This window comes from Equus przewalskii, chromosome 6, assembly GCF_037783145.1.
Source record: "Equus przewalskii isolate Varuska chromosome 6, EquPr2, whole genome shotgun sequence".
NCBI classification, from domain to species: Eukaryota; Metazoa; Chordata; class Mammalia; order Perissodactyla; family Equidae; genus Equus; species Equus przewalskii.
This window is the reverse complement of record NC_091836.1, coordinates 31,624,406-31,635,694: the sequence shown is the minus strand read 5'-3', so window position 1 is coordinate 31,635,694 and position 11,289 is coordinate 31,624,406. Positions and strand designations below refer to the sequence as shown.

Here is an 11,289-nt window from a genome sequence, read left to right as displayed (position 1 = left end):
CACTTTACAAAATATATTATGACATATAATTTTTGATTGTGCTAAATAAAATGGAATCTCATGATTAAAAATTTAATGTGACTTTTTAATTTCCTCAGAAAAATTAGTGAAACAAATAGTCCTGAGTAGGTGGTTTTGGATAATGTTAACACTGAGAACTATACATGCAATAAATTACATGTTGATTATTAAATCATATAACTTTTTTTTAATGAGCATATCTACGTCAAGTGTTTATTTGCTCTGAGAATATGCTACTTTGTTTTTCAGCTTCAACAGAGTTTTCATCACGTCCTTGGTCCTCAGGGTGTGCACCACAGGGTTTAGAAGGGGTGTCAGCACAGTGTAGAAAACTGCCACAACCCCATCCACAGCATCCTTGGAGCCTGGCCTCATGTAAATGAAAACACAGGGAACAAAGAAACAAAGGACCACAATGCAGTGGGAAGTGCAGATCTAAAAGGCTCTGTGTCTCCCCTTGAGGTGTGGATCTTCAAGATGGGACAGACAATGGAAACACAGGACAACACTATCAGGAGAAAACAGCCCAAGGCCACTACCCCAATGTTGACACAGATCACCATCTCATTGGCAGAGGTGTCTGCACAGGCCAGTTTGAAGATGGGAGGTACATCACAGAAGTAATTCTGGATCTGATTGGGCCCAGAGTAGGGCAAATGGAATGTCAGTGTGGTCTGGATAGCAGGGTGCAGAGAGGCGCTGAGCCACGTGCTTGTAGCCAGGAAGGCACATATTCTCCCACTCATCCTGCTGGTGTACCTGAGTGGATAACAGATGGCCAGGTAGTGGTCATAGGACATGACCGTGTAGAGGAAACACTCGGTGCTCCCCAGGAAGTGGAAGGAGTAGAGCTGGGCCACACAGCTCTGAAAGCAGATAGACTTGCCTCCTGTGGAGACCAAGGACATCAGCATTTTGGGCACAGTGACTGTGGAGAACCACATGTCAACGAAAGACAGATTGGTCAGGAAGTAGTACATGGGGGTGTGGAGGTGGGAATCTACCAGGATCACCAGCAGGATGAGGAGGTTCCCCACCACAGTGAGTATGTAAATCACCAAGAAGATCCCAAAGAGCAGGGTTTCCAGTGCTGGCGCATTGGGAAGTCCCATGAGGATGAACATTGTCATGATACTCACATTTGTCATTTCTCCACACCTATGGTCCCTCTCCCTCTGGGAATATAAAGAACATCCATTATTTAGTTGGGAACTGAGGACTCATTCTCTATGTAGCTACTGCATCATCTATGGTAGATAATTCTAGAGTTATACTCAACTTTGCTTATTACAAAACTTCTTTTATAAAGATGATCGAATGATTTCACCATCATCATCTCTCTGTGTGCATGTCTCTCTCTCTCTCTCACACACACAGACCAATAGAGGCACATAGATATGTGCAAAAGAAAGTAAGAGAAACCAGTTGTATTAATTTTTAATGATGTATCATAAATTATCACAAACCTAGTGTCATAAAATAATTCAAATTAATATCTTACAGTTTTTCAAGTTGAAATCAAGGAGTCAGCTGCGTCTGTAATCTCATCAGAGAATATATTGTCATTTGAGGCTCAGGATCCGCTTCCAAGCTTATTGAGGTTAGTAAAATTTGTTTCCTTGAAGCTTTAAGACTGATGTCTCTGTATCCTTGCTGGCTGTTGGCAGGGAGCATCGCTCTCAGCTTTAGAGGCCACCTTCAAGTCCTGGCCACCTGGCCATCTGATATATCTATATCTGTATCATCTCTATCTCCATCCTTATCTATCTATCTATAGATAGATATATAAAAAAGTCAATTCTGTAATAAGAATTCTGTAATACAAAAAATACAAATATATTTAGAGAAAGAAGAAGTGGGGAAAGGAAGGAAGGATGAAGAATAAATAAATTCTCTTTGTGCTGTAAATACTTCTCAATTTCAAAGCTAGATGTCTCAGGAAAATTTCATCACTGGTATTGATACTCGTGTCTCACTGCCACCACCATCTGCTTATAAAGAGACTTCTCTCAGAGGAGGTTAAGAAACTCAACTCTATAACAGGATCCTTGCAATCTGCTATGTTATCCAGAAAATACCAAGCTTAATACAATGCTAGCCTCATGCTTCTCTTGCATTTGACCATCTTTTATGAGGCCTTAAGAACATATAGTTTCTATGTGTTCTCCCAACCACAATCCATGGTGTAGGCAGTTTTCTAACATAAATCCTTCTATCCTAGATATCTAAATATTTTCTAAAATTGGTTATGTTAGAATATCTCTCGCCTCATTTTCTACTTGTCATGCTTATAAAGCCAGGCAATGCTTTCATAAGAGAAGACAATTACATCAAGTATATGGTTCTTATGTAAAACCTACTACCTGAGACAGGAAAAATGGAACCAATGCAAAAGGAAAGGACCTATGTCAGCTTGATGTCAACAAAATTTGGGATTCCGTACAATGAAAAGTGAGGCAGAAATGATGTTATTGATTTAATCTAAATACTGTCACGTTCAGGATTCATATTAATTGTTCTATGAGAGAAGACTGAAACTGGCTCATCAATGTGAGACAAATGAGAGTCTCTGCTCTTAGCAAAGCCCAGACAAAATGCATCCTATTTCCAGGTAATGTGGCTTAAGCTATATTAAAGCTATGTTTTTTCAAATAAAAGAATAAATAGCAGAGACAGAATTATCATAATCACCTACATGGATATCAGAACTCACAAAGTAGAACAAACAGGGGATTGCCCCTGTGGCATAGTGGTTGAGTTCAGTGCACTCTGCTTCAGTGGCCCAGGTTAGCAGGTTTGGATCCTGGGCATGGATGTATACCACTCCTCAGCCATGTTGTGCTGGCAACGCACATATAAAGTGGAGGAAGATTGGCACAGACGTTAGCTCAGGGTTAATCTTCCTCAGCAAAAAAGAAAAAACAAGAGTGGAACAGACATATTTCTAAAATCTCTCTTTTACCAGTAGGATCCCATTACCAGGATAATCTCACATTCATATTAGATGAGATACTAAAACTTTCATCATGTGCATTACAATGTAGCCTGAGATTTAGGCAAGATTAATAATCACAGGTATCAATGTTTGACTCATTTGTCCATGCTGTAGTGACTTATTCTCTATTTGTAGGCCTTCAATTACTAATTATACATATATAGGGAAGGAGAGAGAGACTGGATAACCAAATTTAGAAGGAAGTCTAACAATCCCCAAGTATCTTGGTTCTGAATGGAAGTTTAAGAAGGAAAACAGAGAGAAATAAGGGAAATCTACCTTTCTAAGAACTCATCTTACATTTGTGATTCATTTCAGTATAAAACTCATCTGTGGTGTTTTTCTCCCCAAATTTTTAAGTTTCTACATGCTATAAGGAGGCACTAGTTTGCAAATCATTACTCAAGGAACAGACATGACTGTGATTCCTTGGTGAGAAAGAGTGGTTCATGCCTCCTCAAGTACCCAGCTAGTTGAAGTACAGGGAATGGAAACTAACATGGCTGGATGGGTAGGAGCCTAACTTGATTTAGCGTCTCAGGGGATAGGATTAATCTTGGGTCTTCAGGACCCTGATGAGGAGAAAAACAACAGGAAGAGAGTAATGACAGGTTTTTAACAATCATGCATATATTTCCCCACATGTTTGTTATTTGAGCCCTCCTGAGAAGTGTTCATGTCTTTCTGAAACTAATATTTATACCTAAGAGGAAAGGAGGACTCAATTACCCTCTCCCTGCCTGGTAACGCAGATAGATTCACAACTGCTTACTCTCAACTTAAAATTGTCCAGAATCCATAAGTGGTCATCACCTGTTTGCACTCTCCATCTCAACAGCACTCTCTTTTTCACCATCTTTTTAAGGTGGTTTAAAACATCTAAGTTTCCAAACTTTTTTTGTTGCTTAGAGTTTTAGAGTGACTTTTCCTAATGAAATACCTAAAGACATAATTATTTCCAAGTTGTATAAGTAATAATTAGAATCTATTGCTGTTATAACTTTCATTGCTTTTGCAAGCATGAGTAAAAACATGATATTTCATAAGTATATCTTATTTTGTAAATTAGGCTTTCATTAACTTTACTAATTTCTTTTAAGGTAGTAGTCTTTTTCTTATTGATTTGTCTGAACTTTTACAAATTGAGATAATTATTCAAGTTATTAATATAAACATCCGTTGCTGCTTGGATGAAAGGAAAAGCTTCGTCTCCCATATTGTTGGTATAAATGTGCATAGTTACACTGCCTTCTTTGAGAAAGCAATACTACAAAATTTATTGAATTTTAAAAATAAATGTACTCTGGGGGCCAGCCAGTGGCTGAGTGGTTAAATTCGTGTGCTCCACTTCAGTGGCCCAGGGTTTTGCCAGTTCAGATCCTGGGTGCAGACATGGCACCACTCATCAAGCCATGCTGAGGTGGCATCCTACATGCCACAATTAGAAGGACCCACAAATGAAAGTATACAACTATGTACTGGGGGCCTTTGGGGAGAAAAATGAAAAACAAAATCTTAAAATAAATTAATTAATTAATTAAATTAAATAAATGTACTCTGAAAGGCAGTTGTTCCACTCCAGGAATCTGTCTCATAAAAATAAAAGCACCAGGAGTGATGTCAGTGCTATGGCAGAGTGAACTTGCTTGGGACTCTCTCCCCTCCAACAAAAAAATATCCTAATAGCACAATAATCCTCTGAGACCCACAGCAGCCAAAGGACGGAGGGCAGAGAGGCTGGAGCCTCCCTCCGAGGAGCTGGAATGGGGTAAGAGAGAACTTTGCTCCTTCCCTTAAATACTGGGATCACTGCACAGGACGTTCAGTGAGGGAAGGAGTGGGGGAGGGGCCACACATCAGCAGGATCACCCAAGACTCCCTAGGGCCCTTCCAGCCCAGATGGAAGCCCTCTAACAAGGCGAAAGCTTTCACTGGAGTGACCTTATCAAGCCAAGACCCCAAGAGACCAGATAGTGAGAGCTGGTTGAAAACCTGGGTCTGCATGCAAGAGAAAGTGCTCCCCCCAACCCAGCTGTGCCGTGCCATCTTGGCTGAAGGCAGAGGGCTCAGAATACTCAGCTATTGACCCCCATCTAGTGGCAACAGGCTGTAACTACAATCGAACAATATCACAATGGGCAAGACCCATAGTTCCAGCATCCAGCAGTTCATAAAAGCTCCAGACCAGAGGGAAAACAAGCACCCAGTATTATGTCCTGAGGACTTAGAAATAAGTAAACTAAATGACAATGAATTCAGAATAGCTATCATCAAAAAAATCAATGAGGTAAAGGAAAATATAGAGAAACAAGTAAACGAGTTCTGGAGTTACTTCACAAAAGAGACTGAAACTATAAAAATGAATCAATCAGAAATACTGGAGAGGAAAAATACAATGGAAGAAATAAAACATAATGCAGATTCCATGAATGCCTGTGTGGATCCCATAGAGGAGAAAATCAGCATAACCAAAGATAGACAGGTTGAATGGCTCCAAACAGAGGTAGAGAGAGAACTAAGAATAAAACGAAATAAAGAAAATCTCTGAAAAATAGCTGACTCAATGAGGAAATGCAACATAAGAATTATAGGTATCCCCGAGGGCAAAGAAAAGGAGAATGGAGCAGAAAGCGTGCTTAAAGAAATAATAGCAGAGAACTTCCCAAATCTAGGGAATGAGAGAGAAATGTGTGTGGAGGAAGCTTTCAGATTTCCTAGATATGTCAATGTAAAAAGACTGACTGCAAGGCATATAGTAGCAAAACTGGCAAAAGTGAGTGACAAAGAAAGAATACTCAGGGCAGCAAGGCAGAAGAAAATAACCTACAAAGGAACGCCTATCAGACTTTCAGTGGATTTCTCTGCAGAAACCTTGCAAGTTAGGAGAGATTGGAATGACATAGTCAAAACTTTAAAAGATAAAAATTTTCAGCCAAGAATACTCTATCCAGCAAAAATATCCTTCAGATATGAGGGAGAAATTAAATCCTTCTCAGACAAGCAAAAGGTGAGGGACTTTGTAGCCATGAGGCCCCCCCCCCCACAAGAAATCCTCAAGAAGGCCCTCATCCCTGAAAAAAGAAAAAAATGGAGAAAGGGGTCACAAAACACAGAGTAAGGAGACAAATCGACAGAACCACAATAGGATAGCAAATGTTCAACTATAGCATCAGGATAAAGGGAAGGAAATCACCAAAAGCAAAGCCAATCTTGTCACTTTAACCACAAACTCACAACACAAGTTGGAATAAGAGATGACCATAATAACTTAGGATGGGAGGAGAAAAGGGACTGAATCAGTTTAGGCTAAGGAAATAAGAGGCCGCCAGAAAATGGACTCTGTTATGCACGAGATTCTGAATACAAACTTCAGGGTAGCCATTAAACTAAAAAACAGAAGAGAGACACAAAAAACAAATAAGGAAAAAGCTAAGAAACCCAGAATAAGAAACTGCAGAAGTCAATGGGTAGGCAAAAGCACACAGGACGAGAAACTAAGGAAATGCAGGAAAACCAGAAAATGAGTGAGAGAATGACAGCATTGATAAGCCCTTGTGCATCAATAATCACCCTTAATGTAAACCAACTGAACTCTCCAATAAAAAGACACAGAGTGGCAAGATGTATTAAAGAACAAGATCCAAAAATCTGTTGCTCCAGGAAACACATCTGAGCTCCAATAACAAATACAGGCTCAGAGTGAAGGGGTGGAAGATGATAATCCAAGCTAATGGCAACCAAAAAAAGCAGGTACCGCAATACTTATATCAGACAAAGTTGATTTCAAGATAAGGCAGGTAAAGAGAGACATAGAGGGTCAGTATATAATGATCAAAGGGACACTACATCAAGAAGAAATAATGCTTATAAATATCTATGCACCCAACACAGGAGCACCAAAGTTCATAAAGCAACTATTAACAAAACTAAAAGAAGATATCAAAAATAACACAATAATAGTAGGGGACCTCAACACCCCACTCACATCATTGGACAGATCATCTAGTCAGAAAATCAGCAAGGAAACGGTGAAGTTAAATGAAAAGCTAAAACAGTTGGGCTTAATAGACATATATAGAACACTCTATCCAAAAACAGCAGAATACACATTCTTCTCAAGTGCACATAGATCATTCTATCTATCTCAATACAGGCACACCTTAACAAACAAGAAAAATCCCAAATAAGCAATCTCAAATTACACCTAACTGAATTAGAGAAAGAAGAACAAACAAAGCTCCGTCAGTAAAAGGAGAGCAATGATAAAAATCAGAGCAGAAATAAATGCTACTGAAAGAAAAAAGGCAGTAGAAAGGATCGATGAAACAAAGAGCTGGTTCTTTGAGAAGACAAATAAAATTGACAAACCCATAGCCAGACTTACAAAGAAAAAAAGAAAGAAATCTCAAATAAACAAAATCAGAAATGAAAGAGGAGAAGTAACAATAGACTCTGCTGAAATACAACGGATTATAAGAGAATACTATGAAAAACTATATGCCAACAAAATGGATAACCTAGAGGAAATGGATAAATTCTTAGACTCTTACAATCTCCCAAAGCTGAATTAAGAAGAAACAGACAATCTGAACAGACCAATCACAAGGAAAGAGATTGAAACAGCAGTCAAAAGCATCCCAAAGAATAAAACCCCGGACCAGATGACTTTCCTGGGGAATTCTACCAAACTTTCAAAGAAGATTTAATACCTATACTTTTCAAGCTATTCCAAAAGATTAGGGAGGATAGAACACTTCCTAACACATTCTACAAGGCCAACATCACGCTGATACCAAAGCCTGACAAGGACAGCATGAAAAAGGAGAACTACAGGCCAATATCGCTAATGAACATAGATACAAATATCCTCAACAAAATTTTGGCAACTCGAATTCAGCAATACATCAAAAGGATCATACATCATGATCAAGTGGGATTCATACCAGGGACACAGGGATGGTTCAACATCAATCAACGTGACACACCACATCAACAAATTGAGGAATAAAAACCACATGAACATCTCAATAGATGCAGAGAAAGCATTTGACAAGATCCAACAGAAATTTATGATAAAAACTTTGAAAAAAATGGATATAGAAGGAAATTACCTCAACATAATAAAGGCCATATATGACAAACCCACAGCCAACATCATACTCAATGGGCAAAAACTGAGCACCATCCCCCGGAAAATAGGAATGAGACAAGTATGCCCTCTATCACCACTCTTATTCAACATAGTACTGGAGGTTTTGGCTAGAGCAATTAGGCAAGAGAAAAGAATAAAAGGAAACCAAATAGGGAGGGAAGAAGTGAAACTCTCACTGTTTGAAGATGACATGATCTTATATATAGAAAACCCCAAAGAATCCATTGGAAAACTTTTAGAAATAATCAACAACAGCAAAGTTGCAGGGTATAAAATCAACTTACATAAATCAGTAGCATTTCTATACTCTAATAACGAACTAACAGAAAAAGAACTTGAGAAAACAATACCATTCACAATTGCTACACAAAGAATAAAATACCTTGGGGTAAATTTAACTAAGGAAGCGAAAGACCTGTACAATGAAAACTACAGGGCTTTCCTGAAAGAAATGGATGACGACATAAAGAGATGGAAAGACATTCCATGTACATGGATTGTAAGAACAAACATAGTTAAAATGTCCATACTACCTAAAGCAGTCTACAGATTCAATGCTATCCCAATCAGAAACACAATGACGTTCTTTACAGAAATAGAACAAAGAATCCTAAAATTCATATGGGGCAACAAAAGATGCTGAATTGCTAAAGCAATCCTGAGAAAAAAGAACAAAGTTGGAGGCATCACAATACCTGACTTCAAAACATACTACAAAGCTACAGTAATCAAAACAGCATGGTACTGGTACAAAAACAGGCACACAGATCAATGGAACAGAATTCAAATCCCAGAAGTAAAACCACACATCTATGGACAGCTAATCTTCGACAAAGGAGCTGAGGGCACACAAGGAGAAAAGAAAGTCTTTTCAACAAATGGTGCTGGGAAAACTGGACAGCCACATGTAAAAGAATGAAAATTGACCATTTTTTTTCACCATTCACAAAAATAAACTCAAAATGGGTCAAAGACCTAAAGGTAAGACCTGAAACCATAAGGCTTCTAGAAGAAAATATAGGCAGTACACTCTTTGACATTAATATTAAAAGGATCTTTTTGGACACCATGTCTTCTCAGAAAAGGGAAACAATAGAAAGAATAAACAAATGGAACTTCATCTGACTAAAGAGCTTCTTAAAGGCAAGGGAAAACAGGATTGAAACAAAACAACAACCCACTAATTGGGAAAAAATATTTGCAAGTCATATATCAGACAAAGGGTTAATCTCCATAATATACAAAGAACTCACACAACTCAACAACAAAAAATAAAACAATCCATTCAAAAAGTGGACAGGAGACATGAACAGACATTTCTCCAAAGAAGATATACGGATGGCCAATAGGCACATGAAAAGATCACTAAGCATCAGGGAAATGCTAATCAAAACTACACTAAGATATCACCTTACACCCATTAGAATGGCAAAAATAACCAAAACAAAAAGTAACAAATGTTGGAGAGGTTGTGGAGAAAAAGGATCCCTCATACACTGCTAGTGGGACTACATACTGGTGCAGCCACTATGGCAAACAGTATGGAGATTCCTCAAAAAATTAAAAATAAAAATACCGTATGACCCAGCCACCCCACTACTAGGTATCTATCCAAAGAGTTTTAAGTCAGCAATTCCAAAAGTTCCATGCACCCCTATGTTCATTGCAGCATCATTTACAATAGCCAAGACGTGAAAGCAACCCAAGTGCCCATCAACTGATGATTGGATAAAGAAGATATGATATATATATATACAATGCAATACTCCTCAGCCATAAAGAAGAATAAAATCGTCCCATTCACAACAACGTGGATGGACCTTGAGGGAATTATGTTAAGTGAAATAAGCCAGATAGAGAAGGACAATCTCTGTACGACTTCACTCATATGAGGAATCTAAACATGTAGACAAAGAGAACAGATTTCCAGGGGAAAGAGGGGGTGGGGGCTGGGGGGTGGGCACAAAGGGTGAAGGGGTACACCTACAACATGACTAACAATAATGTACAACTGAAATTTCACAAGATTGTAAAATATCATAAACTCAATAAAAGTTAACTTAAAGAAAAATAAAAGCACCAGGACATAGTATATTTATTCAAGCATGTGTGTTGATACATGGTTTATACTGACAAAACAACTGAAAACCAAATGAATATTCCTAAAGAAGAATGGTCGAATCAATCATGGTGTTGTTACATCATGAAATATTAAGCTTTGAAAAGGATTAAATTATAATCACATCAGCCAACTTTGAAGCGTTTTCATAAAATATTTTCAGTGGATGGTGGTAGGGGGAACATGATGCACAAAAGTGTGGTTAGCTTTGTGCCATTTTTGTAAATCAATCAATGACAACTTGTATATTATAGGAGTATAGAGAGAGGAGCAGAAGGATATAAATGAGGTTGCTAATCTGAGATTGAGGGGTGGAGGTAATGAAAAGAAAAAAAATTAAAAGACAAAAATAATAATGCAGCATACATGTTATAGTATAATTACCTTAAAATTATTGTATGCATAAAGAAACCAGAAAATAAAAGAATTGGATATTGATCTAGTGACCTATAGGGATGTCCACAATATATAATTTAAGTGAAAAAAACAAGCTAAACAAAAATTTATATTTCAGTTAAAACACAACCCCCCTCACATACATACACACCCATGTAACAAACAAACCAGTAAAGTCAAAAGATCAAACTTGTAAAAGGAACAGGAAACATGAAAGCCAGGTAGAATTATTGCAAAATCATGCCTAATAAACATCTGGTGGGGTCCCACTGCTGTTTTCATGCACTTCTCAGATCTACCAAGTGCCCATGATCACCACAGGCATAAACCCCTTAAAGCACTGGTGGTGTATTGTCAGCCCTACCTTTCAAAACTGTGTTGGTAATGTAGGCATCGTCACCATCTGAATTCATTTTGTCTTGTGTGTATGTATGTATGTATGTCTTGTATTACATTTTATTGCCGCTTGCTTCTGAACCAAAGCCTGGGATGATATCTCTTATTGGCCAAGCCTAGATCCCATGTCCATGTTTCCCATTTGCTAGAGTGAACGGGAAATCATCTGATATTTCTATAGCAGAAGGCAGTCCCACCTACAGGACGGGA

The 11,289-nt window shown here is 38.2% G+C and overlaps 1 pseudogene; it reads right to left on the bottom strand.

Moving 5' to 3' along the window:
- Positions 1-234: 234 nt before the first annotated feature.
- On the bottom strand, positions 235-1,187 carry LOC103550129 (olfactory receptor 10G9-like; annotated as a pseudogene).
- Between the last annotated feature and the right edge of the window lie 10,102 nt (positions 1,188-11,289).